This window comes from Chlorocebus sabaeus, chromosome 25, assembly GCF_047675955.1.
Source record: "Chlorocebus sabaeus isolate Y175 chromosome 25, mChlSab1.0.hap1, whole genome shotgun sequence".
Classification (NCBI taxonomy): Eukaryota; Metazoa; Chordata; class Mammalia; order Primates; family Cercopithecidae; genus Chlorocebus; species Chlorocebus sabaeus.
The window spans coordinates 6602229-6618779 of record NC_132928.1 but is presented as its reverse complement, the minus strand read 5'-3'; the positions used below and the strand labels follow the sequence as shown (position 1 = coordinate 6618779).

The 16551-nt window shown below is 35.3% G+C and overlaps 1 protein-coding gene across 5 annotated transcripts in view; it reads left to right on the top strand.

The window, feature by feature from the left end:
* DISP1 (dispatched RND transporter family member 1) overlaps window positions 1-16551 on the top strand; it is a 199326-nt gene that overhangs the window by 36439 nt on the left and 146336 nt on the right. The window contains exon 1 of one of the 5 annotated variants that reach the window (XM_007988364.3): window positions 11533-11768. The exons of the other annotated variants lie outside the window; for them this stretch is intronic. The gene's annotated coding sequence lies outside the window, so the exon portion shown is untranslated. Of the gene's footprint in view, window positions 1-11532; window positions 11769-16551 lie in introns of those variants that run through there. 5 annotated transcript variants of the gene reach the window in all.

Here is a 16551-nt window from a genome sequence, read left to right as displayed (position 1 = left end):
CTATTAATATATGTTTGAAAGAATGAATGAATGACTAAATCTGTGTGTATATGCTAATTAGTGTAGTGGGATACATACCTTTTTCATCTGTAAATTTTTCTTTTGTTAGCATATTTTATTTTCTTTCTCTACATATTTGACTTCTTTTAAAAGCTCACTATACATTAAGTAGTTTTATTTTTTAGTAGGCTCTCATAACACATAAACAAAGATGTGTTTATCAAACATTTATACATTGTTTACTGTGTACCTAGTGCTGTTCTCAAACCATTTAATCCTCATAAAAACCCTATAAGGTGGTTACTGCTAATATTCCATTTACAAGAGGAAACTGAGGCACAGAGAAGTTAGGTACTCTCTCAAGGTTATCCCGCTAGTAAGTGTCACAGCTGGGACTTGAACTCATGTCTGAGTTCCAAAGTTTATGTGTTTAACCACTACACTAGACAGACTCCTATTTTTAAAAAGTACCAGCTCTTCCCAGCACTTTGGGAGGCTGAGACAGGCGGATCACGAGGAGATCAAGACCATCCTGGCTAACATGGTGAAACCCCGTCTCTACTAAAAAATACAAAAAACTAGCCCGGCGAGGTGGCAGGCGCCTGTAGTCCCAGCTACTCGGGAGGCTGAGGCAGGAGAATGGCGTGAACCCGGGAGGCGGAGCTTGCAGTGAGCTGAGATCCGGCTGCTGCACTCCAGCCTGGGCGACAGAGCAAGACTCCATCTCAAAAAAAAAAAGTACCAGCTCTAAAAATTATTTCCATCTCTAGAAGACTGCCCTTACTAGTGAGGCTTTTGTTGTTATTTACAGTAAATTTTATTAAAATTGAAATTTTCAAATGGTAATATTCACTGTACTTGTCTTTTATCATCAAGCTCTTTAGTGAGTATACTGTTTTATTTTAAAAAGTGATATTTATTATAAACGTATTTGATGTCTGTATGCTAATAATTATATTGATAAAATGATATTGGTAAAATTTGGCATTATTTCAAAATGTGATGGAATATGTATGTGTGACTGTTGGAGTGCTTTTCTTTCTGTTGGTATTAGTAAAGTATTCTTTCTGACTGAAGCGTCTCTGAAATATTAGAGGAAAAATGGGAGGTGGAATCCAGAGGAATTGGAATTTTAGACATCTTTCAATTATTTTTGTCATTTGTGATAAGTACCTAATGAATTTTGAACCTGGTAATGCCCATATCTGCTATTTTGGTACCTGAGGAACTGGAGTGTTTCTATTCTTTGCCTTGTTTAGTGGTCTAGGAAAGAGGTCTGAAGATTCAAACTCTAGTCTAGTCTAAGTTTGTGTTTGATAGTTTACAAATCAAGGTGCTTAAATTCACATTTTATTTACTGCTATATGCAGCTCTTTTTAAAAGCCTTTTGCGATATTTTTTGGTATTTTGATTGTTTAAAGCCCTCAGATAGCCTAATTAAAAATGAGATGTCCAAATTCACTGAGGCATCTGTTAAATAAAATCTGTCATTTAAAAAAAAAAAAGGAATTGTCTGTTTTATTCTATAACCACAGCAGAAGGGTTAAATATGGACAGAACACGATTTGTCCTTTTAGGTATTACTGTTTTAGAAGGAGATAATAGCTACACTTTCTTTTTATGCCTTCCCTCTTTCCCTAAATAATTAGTACTTTTATAAATATAGTATCTGGCAGAAATTGATTTATGTTAAATATCAAAAACAGCAATCAATAGTGACAGTGATCCATGTATATTAGTATTTTTCAAAGTATGTTCCATGGGAGATGGCTTGCTGTAATATGGTTTTATAATCATAAATAGAGGAACAATTGCATAAATACTGCCCCTCCCAACATACAAACATGCATCTGTTAACACACAGGCTTTGGAGAGTCACAGTATACATAATGTATTAATGGTACTAAGAAGTCCTGTGGTAATAAAAATGGATTTAATTTTGTTTAGCTCAACATTTCCCACATTGTTTGACCTCAGAACCTTTTCTTTCCTAATCTTGTGGTTGTCTGATGCACTTTGTGCTCCACAGACGGCTCTTTGGCATATAATGCTATATTCTGTGACAGTATAACAGTAGATCTGTTATTTTGATGAGGTTTCAGAAAAGTAGCCCATCAAAAATATGCCATTATTAGTTCATTCATAGTTAATAAATGGATTTTAGGAATGGCATTTAAAAGTTATTAGAAATTTGAGGTACAATGCATCTTCCTTGAATTTATATAACATTGGACCTTGCATTTATAGACCTATTACTTACCAAGGACTTTAATCTCTCACTTGATATATAATGAGAGAATGGTAAACCTCATTATTTTTGACTAATCAAGGAAGCTAGGCAAATCCAAGATAGTATTTAAAAAAAAAAAAAAACAATAGTTTTTAAAGAAATGCAGTGTTATCACTGCAAATACTGTATCTAAAATTATACCAACAAAATAGTCCAAAGTAGAAGATTCTGAGTGGAAATCCTTTAAAGAATAAATAACAGTGACTTGTAATTAGTTCAGTTGGAATTATATAGGTACTTCTGAAATAAATGACATTATTTAAAATTTTTTTCAAAAGTTTTAGCTTTTATTACATGTATCTTATTTACAGTATTTACTTGCTAAACCATTTCTTTATAGAGTAGTCTATTTCAAATTTCTAATATGGTATGGCTTGTAAAAATTTACTGAGTGATCTGTATCCTAATTGAGAATAGAATGAAACATGGAAATAAGGCAGGGGAGAGATCTTCTCTAATGAAGGAAGGGGAAGAAATTTCTTTTGAGCAGTGATAAAAATAGCAAACAAGAACAAACATTTGACTATTATTGCTGAAAGGAGTGATTAATAATTAACTAAAAGGAAAAGCATCTGCTTCTTGAGTTCTGTAAAAGTCCAGATTGAGGGCAAACTATTAAATCACAATAGCAATCAAAAGACAAGAAAGAAAAATGAAAACATGGTGGAAGAGAAAGATGAACTTGTAGCAACCAGGATGGTTAGATATCGGGGAGGCCTCAAACAGATTACATTCCACAGAAGAGTCAGCATTAAAAGATGCAAAAGCCCCAGAAAAAGTAGATAAATCATGTCATTCTTGTTTTTACACTGAAGATATAGATATATTACACCCCAGTTGAAGTGTGGTGTTGGGGCTAGGAAAGGCACTCGTGGAATTGCGATAGTCCTTAAAGTACTACCTTTTTACATGCCAAATGTATATCTCTAGAATATATCCAGAGTAGCTCATTCTCCAGTCTTTGTTTTTGTGTTTTTAAAACAGCATTTACACATTTGTTTCGTAAAATCCCATCATATCAGTTGTTTTTACCAGGCTTTAATAGACCTGATGTGTTGAGATTCCCTCAATTCCCTTTTTGCTTCCTTTGTTTCTTTTTATTCCTTTGTGATATAAGACAGCATAGTAGCATCACCTCATTTTATAGGAATGGGGAAATCAGGTTGAAGGTTAAGTGGCTTGTGTATGGAGTGAAAGGAAGGCTTTCAAGTGTAGCTCAGAAAACAGGAGTTTGGTATTTTTATAGGGAAAAAATATGATGGCTAATTTAGCAGGTTTTCTGAATTAAACTTCTTATGCTTGATTGTACGCTTAAGTATTAAATCTTTCAAGTATTCTCTGGGTCAGTACTGACTAATCTGCCTTCAGTTATATAATGGATAGCCGATCCAGCCTTTCCTTTTAAGAAAATCCTTGATGTATTACACCATTAGAACAAATTCTAACATTTGGTGTTCATTAGTGTTGTAACCGAAACAGAAACATTTTAATGGTTAATCCCAGAGTATTTTGAAGTTAGTGTAATTTTGCAGGAAAGGTATTTAAGCCTTAGTATCATTTGCAAATAGGCCACGAGCCAATTTTCAAAGCTGTTTTTTAGTTTTTGAGTTTTTCTGAATGCAAAAAAAGGATTATGCAGCATTATGCCTTGTAACAAGGCAATAGAATGGAACAATTACAATGAGATTTGTGTTGATAATTGTATTTCTGTGTGAGTTGTTTAAGTTACTGGGAAGCAAAGTGAGATTTAGAATAACTCCCCAGCAGCTTCAACAATTGCTTAAATTTAGTTGTAGACCACGAAAGAGGTATTTTTAGTATAAAAAAGGATGGGAATTGCTGGGCAGCAATTAAAACTTCAAACTCAACATTTAGGGTTTAGCCAACTGAATTTACTAAAAGGGAATGCTTTAACTTTTTGACTCTATATTTCAGGAAAATTGCTAATTGTAGTTTATTAAGGTAAAATGGCTTTTTGTGATGTAGTGTTAAAAAGGTCAAATCTCCACTTAAAATATTAGGTTGGTGCAAACGTAATTGCAGTTTTTGCCATTGCTAGCTTTTGGTAGTGCTAAAGAGCTTTGCAAAAATGATTTTTCTTTTAAAGAATATTTAATTTACTTTGCTTTTGGTAAATGCCAAAGAAAGGCACAGTGAAGTATTGTAAGTGCATTCAAAATCGATTCTTCAGTTCATTTGTCATCCTAAAGCAAAAAACAAAAAAAAAGAAGTGGAAGACAATTATTAGATGGATAGTAAATATAATCTAATGATTTATATGTTGTTTTGACATTTAACCATGGATACTGTTGCTTAAAAGGACTCTTCAAAGAAAATCTCAGCATGTTTTTTATTCAAAGTTGTTTTGACTTAGGTATTTTTTCCATGTAAAAGAGAAAAATCCCACAAATATTAAATCTGTTTCAACAAGTGTTTTGGAAACATTATGTAGATTTTTAATGCAATTTACATTAGCACAATACATATTTCTTAACGCTGTGCTTTGTGAGTTTCTGGAGTTTTGAACAATATGTTTAGGTCATTTTGAATTATTTTTGTTATGACTGTGAACTGATTTGTTTATGTGTGTGTATTTGTGTGTTTTGGCTCTATCTGTGTCTCAACAAGACGGTTTAATGTCAGCTCTATCACAAGATAATTTACTTTTTTCTCCCTCTATGATATATAACTTTGGGGGTAGAAATTTGTTTTGGAATGTAATTTTTGGAAATGTATTAGCCACTTGACATGCTTTAATATTCAAAACAATTTGCAGTGAATCTGGATTTTTAGTGACTAGTCAATGTCCTTGGCAGACATTTTTATTTTGATTGAAGTTCATTTTATCAGTTATTCTTACAAGGCTTGTACTTTTTGTATGCGGTCTAAAAAAATCTTTGCCTAGCCTAAGGTCTTGAAGATTTTTTTCTATTTTTCTTCTAGAAATTTTGTAGTTTTTGGCTTTTTTGTTTAGGTCTATAATCCATTTTGAGTTAATTTTTATGTATGTTGACTATGCATTTTTTTTCTGTTTTCAAAATGTTTGTACAGAGAGAGAACTTTAGTGACGGTGTGGAGGTTGCAATGAAAAGAGTGAAAAGGCTGGGTGTGGTAGCTCATGCCTGTAATCCCAGCACTTTGGGAGGCCAAGGCGGGTGGATCACCTGAGTTCAGGAGTTCGAGATCAGCCTGGCCAACACGGCAAAACCCCGTCTCTACTAAAAATACAAAATTAGCTGGGTGTGGTGGCACATGCCTGTAATCCCAGCTACTCGGGAGGCTGAGGCAGGAGAATCACTTGAACCTGGGAGGCAGAGGTTGCGGTGAGCCAAGATCATGCCATTGCACTCCAGCCTGGGCAACAAGAGCTCCGTCTCAAAAAATGAAAGAGTGAAAAGACAGGGAATATGAGTTCATAATGACTAGAACTACGATAGCAGTTCTGCATATCAAAAAAGCAGGGAAGAGGAGAGATGTGATGACATTTTAGAGACAGAATGAATTGGATAGGGAGTGAGCATGGAGGTAGAAGTAAAGATGAATCTAAGGCCTATGGTTCCAGAAAGTAGTATGGCCTGTGGCAAAAACTGGAATACAGGACAAAGGGAAGTTTTATGATTCTCCATTGTGGTGAATGGAGAAGAATTTTGTTTTCAAACTGTTGAGTTTATGTGATAGCAGGACATTCTGTCCTTGTCCACATGTATACATGTTGAGGAACAGCCAGATTCTTAGTGAAAACATTTTTTCTTTAATTCACTGTGACTAATTTTTTATGTTATTACATAATTTCCATTGTGATAATTTTTGTAGCTTTTCATCAGTATTTAAATTTTGTTGTGAAACTATTATATCTACTATATAAAATAATGACTAAAAAAAAAAATGCCACTAAAGTGGTTTCCACTGTATTTCCCTCCTCTGTTTTCAATACAACTTGACCACTAATAAGGATATTCCGTCAGTATTTGTCTAGATATCCAGACATCTCATATTATTCTTTCCACAGAGGTAAAATTGTATTATCCTTATTTATTTTGATGCTCATATTATCCCAGGCATGGCCAGGGGAAATGACATACGTTAAGCTAACTATTGTGTCCTTTTGACATGTCCTCATGGTTATTTGAGAACTTTCTTAAATTCTGTCATAATAAGATATTCTAGGCTCATGTTATACTTTCCCTGGGCTAGCCCTGTACTCAGCCATTTCACTCAAGGTTCCTGGTTATTTTTAGTGGAGAATGGTATTTAGAAACAAAGATCTGAACACTGGGTGTGCTCATTGCTATGAAGACATCATTTCTTTTACGTTTTGTCAGTGAACAGAGCTTATAAATTGTATTTACACATATAAAAATGTGTATGTGCATATACACACAGGAATATAGATGGTACACATATATCCATATTTATTTTCTATATCAAACCATCTTTAAAAATAACTCTAAGTTTACACCTATACCTCCAATTCCAATCCAGTCCAATATATATATATTTTTTTCTGTCATTTTCCTTTTCCATGTTTGCAATTCCCTCCTCTTGCAGTGGAAACCTGGCTCCTATTAAGTCAATATATTTTGCTGTAAGACACACCAACCCCCACCCCCAACAGCCATGTGCAACCCAGGGGGAAGGGAGAAGGATGAAAGGGAAGGAAGAGGGAAGGAAGTTCCTCCGAATGAATTTTTTTTTGAATTAGCCCCATGGTTAAAAATAATAGAAGAAAGGAAGGAGCATGTAATTTTAAACTTGCGAATGGTCAGTTTTGTCCATCTTTCTCTTTCTTAATGTCTTTTTTCTGGCTTTTATGTCACAAATAAAGCTCATGAAAATAAACTTCATACTACTTTTTATGCCTTTTTTTTCCCTTGGTTTCTGTGAACCTATTGGTTTTTTTACATTTTAATTTTTAGTACACCTGAGATTTATTTGGGAAATATTTTATATTTTATTTTTCTGAATGGATAGCTGGTTATTTCAGCATTATTGATTGATTTATCTTTTCTCCATTGATTTGAAATGCCATCTCCATTGTATCCTGTTCTACATTGTTCTGTTACTGTATTCTTCTGTCTTATCTGTTTGTTTTTTAAATTGCATGCCTGATAGTGGGACAGTGTAGTATTTATCGCCTAGAGTGACTGTGAACATTAAATGAGAATGCACATAAAATGGTCAGTATGGTACCAGTTATGTAGTATAAAATGGTGAACACATATTAGCAACCATTAGCATCTCAATATAAAAGGAATAAACTTTACAAACAATAGGAGAGTAAATTACAAAAAAAGTAAAAATTAAAGTAAGTAGTGACTTTTTAAAAAAAATAAAAACTTGTAGGATTCTTAATTTTTATACTTTGTGTATGGAATGGCAAAAGTTCATATTCTTTATATACAGATAAATTATGTTTAAAAATGTGTCCAATATTAGATAAAGTTAAGCTATTTAGACTTACAGATGTCCTGGATTGCAGGCTCTTTGAGGGCAGAGACTATGTCTCATTTCATTTAACAAATACCTATTTAGCACCTCACCGCGTCAGGACCTGAGCATAGAATGGGATATGATACCTACCGTGAGCAGCTCACAGGCTAGTTGGGGAAACAGACATATAAACAAATAAATATAAATAACTTGCAGAGGGCTAATATATGTATAGCAATGTACTTAGTTGTCTTCCATTAATGTGAAAATATTTATATCAGAGCTCTACACATTCACTGAGGCATTTTTCTAAATATGGGGATGGGATGAGAATATTTAAACAGTATTTTTATGCTGACTTCCCATGAGCTATGTCCCAAACTGCTTGATTGTACCTCACCAAATCTTTGTATAATACTAACCACAAAGAAGGTAAAAAGTCACGTATTTGGAGTGTCTTTTGTATTTTCTGCTTTTAATATATATTCCATGTGTAGTCCTCAATAGTGAATGTGTGTATACCGCATATTAATAAAATGGTAATTTCAGCACTAATATTCTAGTATTATTTTCTCTGAATGCTTCTTTCAGTTATTTGACTACCATCAGGTAATGAATTTGTATTTTTATAAGATCAAATTAATGCATTTTTAATCCAAACATCTGTTCTCTATTTGCTCCACACCTGTGACAAGATTATTTCAAAGACTCACTTATAAAAGAGAAACACATTATCAAGGGGCAACCCCGCTTTGAAGCATACATTCTATTTTTTGCACAAATAGCCATGTGAAAAATACCAATTACTGAAACGCCGAGAAGAATGAAGTTACTTCTAGTATTTATACAAAAAAAGGCTGTCTAAATGAAAACCACACTGAGATGTAATAGACCAAATCTGTATAACATAAACTTTTCTAGATCAATGTAGCTAAAAAAAATGTATCCATGATTTGGGAAGGCAGCTTTAACAAAACAGTATTGTACAAAAATAACTAAAACGAAACAGCTGGCCACCAATCTGACAAACATGTACCTTAGCAGGAGGCTGTGAAATTTGAAGCACCTTAGTGAGTATTAGCACATACTAGTAGACTGTTACAGGTCATATTTCTGTGTACACTATTGAAAATATTCTAATGTACATGAAGTATTTTGACAAGTGAAATTATGAAATTTCTAAAAAATTAAAAACCCAAATAAAGGTACCATTTTGGTTGAAATGAAAATCATACCAGTTTTAGATCTCAGTGAGAGTGTAATTTAGATTCTGGTACCGTACCTATTAAGAAATACAATTTATTCTAGTGTCACCTTCCTTATTAGCAAATTGTCTTCAGAAGGAACACAAACAGGAGAGGTCTAGAGATGCCTTTTAGAGTGTTAGAAAGACAGGTTTTATGTGGATATGGCTAATAAAGATTGAGGCTGGCTTTGTTTAAATCCTAACTCTGTCATTTTCTAGGCTATTGAACGGTATTTTAAACATTTCTCTGCCTTATTTCTTGAGCTGTAAAATGTATAAGATAGACCCCATAGGGTTTCTGTGGATTTAAATGAGTGACATTAAAAAAATGCTTAGCATGTTATCAGCACATGAGAAATCCTTAATAAATGCTGGCAGTAAAGTTCAACATAAGTAGACATTTTTTCCTTGTGCATTTTCCCTCCATTTTTCTCTCTTCTGCTAACCCTCTTGATTATGATTATTATTGTTTTTGCCTTTCTCTTTAGTTTTGTAACCATTCCTTTTTTTTTTTTTTTTTTTGTTTCACTAGCTCCCTTGTTCTCTCTTTTTAACCCCTCTGTTTTCTTCACTTTACCCCAGGTTTTTATTATTCTTTAAAAATTTTCCATCCTCCAACTGCTATACTTTTTTTTTTCCACTGTATTTTAATTTTTTTAAATTTTAGATTTGGGGGTACATGTGGTTTGTTACATAGGTAAACACGTATCATGGTGGTTTTTTGTACATATTATTTCATCACCCAGTTATTAAGCCCAGTACCCAATAGTGATCTTTTCTGCCCCTCTCCCTCCTTCCACTCTCCCCTGTCAAGTAGACCCCAGTATCTATTGTTTCCTTCTTTGTGTTCATAGGTTCTCATCATTTAGCTCCCTCTTATAAGTGAGAACATGCAATGTTTGTTTTTTTGTTCCTGCAATAGTTTGCTAAGGATAATGGCCTCCATGTTCCTGCAAAAGACATGATCTCATTCTTTGTTATGGCTGTATAATAAATGTACATTTACTGTGTACCACATTTTCTTTATCTGATCTGTCATTGATGGGCATTTAGGTTGATTTCATGTTTCTGCTATTGTGAATAGTGCCAACTCCTATTCTTTTATCTGACAGGCCCAATGGCCACTCTTTCATTCATAGGCCTGTATCTCTGTATTACTGCCAGAGGGGCTGTTAATCTGAGATCTCTGAATGTCCTTCAGATGACTTATGAACTTCTGAAATTATTCAACATTTTATGAATATGCATTTTTATCTATTTATTTATTTATTTGAAACAGAGTTGCTACTCTTGTTGCCCAGGCTGGAGTGCAATGGTGCAATCTCAGCTCATTGCAACCTCCTCTTCCCCGGGTTCCAGTGATTCTCTTGCCTCAGTCTCCCAAGTAGCTGGGATCACAGGCATGTGGCACCACACCCAGCTAATTTTGTATTTTTAGTAGAGTTGGGGTTTCGCCATGTTGGCCAGGCTGGTCTTGAACTCCTGACCTCAAGTGATCTACCCGCCTCTGCCTCCCAAAGTGCTAGGATTACAGGCTTGAGCCTCTGCACCCAGCCGAATATGCATTTTGTAAAGGAGAGGTCCCATAGTTCTTTACAGGGTTTCAGAGGACTTCACTAATTTTATGAGTTTAAGAACCATTGCTTGATAAGATGTAGCAACCCTTCCCTCCCACCTGATTTGTTGAGCCTCTCTGCCATTTGCCTCATTGATATTAGGGAAACTTTCTATACAGGAAAAAGGGTTACTCAGCGTATGTACTGGATTTGCATCATAGTATTAGAAAGGAACTTCATCCCCAGGTAATTCGTTAATTGTGGCATCACTGTGTTATGTTGTAATATTTATAAGCAACAACTTTGTTTTTAAAACTTCTTTTGCATTGTGCATTCCCTAAAAGTTCTTTTTCTCAGTTTCAAATATTCATAACAAATGGTCAGCTCAATTTAAAACAAAGTAAATATTTTTCATTTTATTTTATTTTTCCATTTCTATGTAAAATACCCAAGCCAGCTTCGAACCAAAGCATTCAGCATTTTAGAAGCTAATAGTCCAGTAGAAAAATAATGTTTTAAAATTAGTTATAAATTTGCTAGAGGCCAGGCGTGGTGGCTCATGCCTGTAATCCCAGCACTTGGGAGGCTGAGGCGGGCGAATCACTTGAGGTTGAGAATTCGAGACCAGCCTGACCAACATGGAGAAACCCCATCTCTACTAAAAATACAAAATTAGCCTGGCGTGGTGGCACATGCATGTAATCCCAGCTACTCGGGAGGCTGAGGCAGGAGAATCGCTTAAACCTAGGAGGGAGAGGCTGTGGTGAGCCGAGATCGCACCATTGCACTCCAGCCTCAGAAGCGAAACTCCAACTCAAAAAAACAAACAAACAAACAAATACATAAATAAATAAATTTACTAGAAAAAAAATTGCAAATTGACAGCATTTGGGTTTTTTTTTAAAAAGCCTTCTATAACAAAACAGTCATGTAGGCTTTTAGTACATTTTTTTTCTAGTTGGTCAAATAGCCAAAGTTGTTTTTTGTTTGTTTGTTTTTCAGTGGTTTTTTTTTTTTTTTTTTTTTTTTTGGAGTAGAAGCTGATTTTCACCATGTTGCCCAGGCTGGTCTTGAACTGCTGGACTCAAGTGATCCACTCATCTTGGCCCCCCAATGTGCTGGGATTACAGGCATGAGCCACCGTGCCTGGCACCAAAGTTGTTTTCTTAACTAAAATCATCATTCACATGAATCATCATGACAGCCTGAAAAATGTAGAACTCGTCTAAGAAAAGGAGATAACCCAGTAAGTCATTCTTTACACATCTTGTTCATGTTTAAATGTCTAAAGAAGGAAACTATTCCTTTGAAAATAGCACTGCTTTAATCTTTGCACGGATAATTCTGACCTCAAAAATAAAATACCCATTTTTAAGACCTTGGCTCTACTGGGGAATAAGCAAACCAAATGAACAAACACAAACCTTGTGTATCCCCCCTTCCTTTTTTTAACCACTGATGATGAACCTTGGGTTAGCATGTAGAGCGTAGATAATACAATGCCAAATACATATTTAACAAAAGTGAACTGAGTGCCTGGCATATGCAGGGCTCTGGGTGTACAATAGTGAGTAGTGAGTATTTGAGAAAAACAAATATGTCTGTGTATATATAACAAATGTATTCATATAGAAATAGTAGTAAGTGCAGTGAAGAAATGAATAGGGTCTGAGGAGAGAGTAAATGTTGCTTTAGAATGCCATTAATTATCTCATAGAAAAATTAGTTATTTCATAGAAAAAAGAGAGTCATTTAGTCTCTGTTAATTTGTTTTCTGTGTTTTAAAAATGAAGTTGGTGGCAGGCCATGATATTTGGCGGTTCAGAAAAGAACTACCAAGCTCACATTGGAGGTATCCTACCGTTAGGATGACTGTTATGAAAAGGATAAAAAATAACAAATGCAGGTGGAGATGTGCATAAAAGGGAACTTATATGTTACTGGAAATGTAAATTAGTACAGCTACTATGGAGAACAGTATGGAGTTTCCTCAGAAAACTACAAACAGTACTACCATCTGATCCAGTGATTGCACTACTGGGGATTTATCCAAAGGAAAGGAAATAATGTATCAATGAGATATCTGCACCCCCATGTTTACTGCAGCATTATTCACAATAGCCAAAATATGGAATCAACCTAGGTGTCCAACAGCAGATGAATGGATAAATAAAATGTATATATACACCACGGAACACTATTTGGCCATAAAAAACAATGAAATCCTGTCATTCACAGCAACATGGATGGAGCTGGAGGACATTATGTTAAGTGAAATAAGCCAGGAACAATAAATTAAACACTGCATGTTCTCATGCATTTGTGAAAACTAAAAAAGTTGATTTCGTAGAAGTAAAAAGTAGAACAGAGAAGGGTAGGGGAAAGGGAGGGATAGGGAAAGGTTTGTTAAGGGATACAAAATTACAGCTAGATAGGGAAAATAGGGTCTAGTGTTCTATATCACTGCAGATAATTATGGTTAACAAGAATATATTGTGTAGTTTCAAATAGCTAGAAGGAGGATATTGAGCATTCCCAACACAAAGAAATGATAAATGTTAGAGATGATGAATACGCTAACTACCCTCATCTGATCACTATATGTATCAAAACATTACTGTGTGCCCCATGAATATTTACAATTATTTTTTGTCAATTAATAAAATAAAAAAAGAAGCTCTCATCGAGATTTTTGTGCCTTGAAACATATAAAATTTGCTCTGGAAAGAAAACACCATGGCAAGATGTTGGCCACAGACTATAAATATAGGGGAAAGAAAACTGAAACAGCTTTATTTTTTATAACTCTGTTTCCTTGATTCGTAGATCTCTTAACAAGAGTGAATCATAGAAGCTAGGCATATTAGTCTGTTCTCATGCTGCTGTAAAGAACTGCCCAAGACTGGGTAATTTATAAAGAAAAGAGGTTTAATTGACTCACAGTTCTGCATGGCTGGGGAGGCCTCAGGAAACCTACAATCATGGCAGAAGGCATCTCTTCACAGGGTGGCAGGAGAGGGAATGAATGCAAGCAGGGGAAATGCCACATGCTTATAAAACCATCAGGTCCTGTGAGACTCACTCTTTATCACGAGAACATCATGGGGGAAACTGCCCCCATGATCCAATTCTACCTGGTCCCACCCTTGAAATGTGGGGATTATTACAATTCAAGGTGAGATTTGGGTGGGGACACATAGCCAAACCATATCACTAGGACCCTTGAATCACTGTTTTGGAGATAGTTCTGAATTCCGGGCACTAAGGAGTACCATTTGGACACTGATCCTTTTATGTTAAAGATGGTGAACTGGTAGGTTTCAGTGAGCTGGTGGGTTTCAGTGTCCTCCTTTCAGTTGGTTAATTGGGAATCCTATAGTTGAGCCTAAATTTTCAGTGTTTTGCTTTTTTTTTTTTTCCATCATAAATGGCAAATATTGTGCCTACCTAGAATATGGTGCTTTGAAACCCAAATGTTAAGGAGATAAATGGGTATACCTAACTGCTTGGGATGAACAAGATTTTGGGGAATAGGATAAAGGCTTCTTTAGAGACCTAACGGTTATTTACGTGGCATGGGGAAGTGGGATAGTTCATTCTGAATCATTCTCAAACTTGTCCAGGGAGCTCTGGGGCTCTTCAGAGGAACCTCAGTACTACTAGTGGGAATAGAGTTGCCAAGAAGGGCAGGGGTCTCATCCCTACAACCTTTAACTAAGGAACTTCTACTAGACATAAAGGAAAACAAATAACTTTGAAGATAATAAATTAGCTTTTGCTTCTTTGTCATAGAATATTCCTGAGTTACTGTTTGTATACCAACTCTTGAGGCTTTCATCATGTATGACGAGGAGCCACATCAAGACCTTTCACCTGTGTTCTCTTCTTCTTTTCTGCCATTTCCTCTACTCTTCTCCTCACACAAACACTTAAGTACCAGGCCTTGGGAACTAGTTAAGATCTGTTAGAAAAGAGAGATTTAAACAATATTTGAAAGCCCTGAAAATTATGTTCCTAAATCTTCTACCTAAATGGAAGTATGTGTTATCTTCATTAGGAAGAATATTTATGAAAGTAATCAACAAACTGAACTAGTTAGAAAGCAGTGTATTTTAGCCAGTAATGAGCCTTAACCTTTGCAGGGTTAGCACATGGAAATCGTTATTATATACTAGCAGATACAGCTATGCCACCATACTTATTTTGTCAAGGACCAATTCTTCATTATACCAGTGCAGTCTGATTTTCACAGTTAATCTTACTTGGTTGCTAAATGCCTTACATGCCTAATGAAATGAAATTTGAAGAATTGACTAGCTTAATTTTGCAGTGTGAAATGGTTCCCTCCTCTTTATTTTAAAACATTTTTTCTCCCCAAATTTTGAAGATATTTTGACTAATTCCAATTTCACATAATTTTAAGAGTACTATAATTTATAAGCCATAGAGGTATGTGATTTGAATGCTTCCTATCTAATGCAACTGGAATTTTTCTCCAATTATAAGAGAGACAAGACCATCATTCTCCAGTTTCAAAAAAAAAAAAAAAGAATGCAGCTGCTTGCAAGAGGAGAGCTAAACTAACAGAACGTTTAATATTTTGAAAAATATGTCCTGGGGGAAAAGATTCTTCTGTTTAAAAAGATATTAAACTATTTAGCTTGGCAGCTCCAGGGTGTGAATATTTTGAACTCCATCACTGTCATTTATTTTTTATCGAGTTCAAATGGAAAAATTGAGAACTTTATTTTGACATGTAGTCCTTTATGAGATATATAAACCTTTAGCTGCAAGGGACTACATGTTACTGTGAATTACAAAGGCACATTCCACTTTCAGTGGATCAGTGTTTAATTTTCAAAATTCTCAGCAAATAGCACAGCTGCAGCCAAAAATCCTGTTCTGAGACTCTTTCCAGCCCAGATGAAACTAATAGTTCCAGGCTGTGTTGCTGTCATTCATTACTAATCCAGGTATGGATGCTTACTGTTTTTAATTTTCCTTTTCTGAACTTGAAGGCAGCGTTTGTCTTTTCCCACAAGAAGTTAGAGATAATGTTCTTAGATTCCAGCAACTAGAGATAGCTGTCCTTTTCCACACTGACACAACTAGACTTTCTTTTAGGGCTAGTACAGATAGGAGTTTGATGATAAACATAAAACAGTGGGAGACAGGCACATGGTAGGGTATTAAGGAAAAACAAGAATGTATTAGGGATTTGCCCCTAATTTTTGGAAGCTGGTGTCATGGAAAGCATCCGTTCCCTACCATACAATATCTGTTGATGGCACTTGCCATTTGAGCAAGAATATTGAATTAAGGGGACAATATGTTTTTATGTTTATTATAATTCTTTTTTTTTTTTTTTTTTTTTGAGATGGAGTCTCACTCTGTTGCTCAGGCTGGAGTGCAGTGGCTCAATCTTGGCTCACTGCAACCTCTGCCTCCTGTTTCAAGCGGTCCTCCTGCCTCAGCCTCCTGAGTAGCTGGGATTACAGGTGCATGCCACCATGCCTGGCTACTTTTTGTATTTTAAGTCGAGATGGGATTTCACCATGTTAGACAGGCTAGTCTTGAATTCCTGACCTCATGTGATCCACCTGCCTCGGCCTCCCAAAGTGCTGGGATTACAGGTGTGAACCACTGTGCCCAGCCTATTATAATCATTATTAGTAATAGAATTTTCAGAAACATTCAAAATGTCATCACCAATTATTCTATTCAAATCAGACCAGAATGGATTCATTTTGCATTTTAAACTGTCTTAATTGACACTTAAAAACAGCGTGACTTTTGGCTAGTCAGGAGGCTGAGGTGGGAGGATGCCTTAAGCCTGGAGTTTGAGGCTGTAGTATATCATGATCACATCTGTAAATAGTTAGTGCATTGCAGCCTGGGCAACATAGTGAGACTACATATCTAAAAAAAAGAAAAAGAAAAAAACAGTGTGATATAGAATGAAGAATAGAGATTGCAGACTTTGGAACTGGACAAAAGTTGGAAGCATTCCCCTTGAAATCTGGCACAAG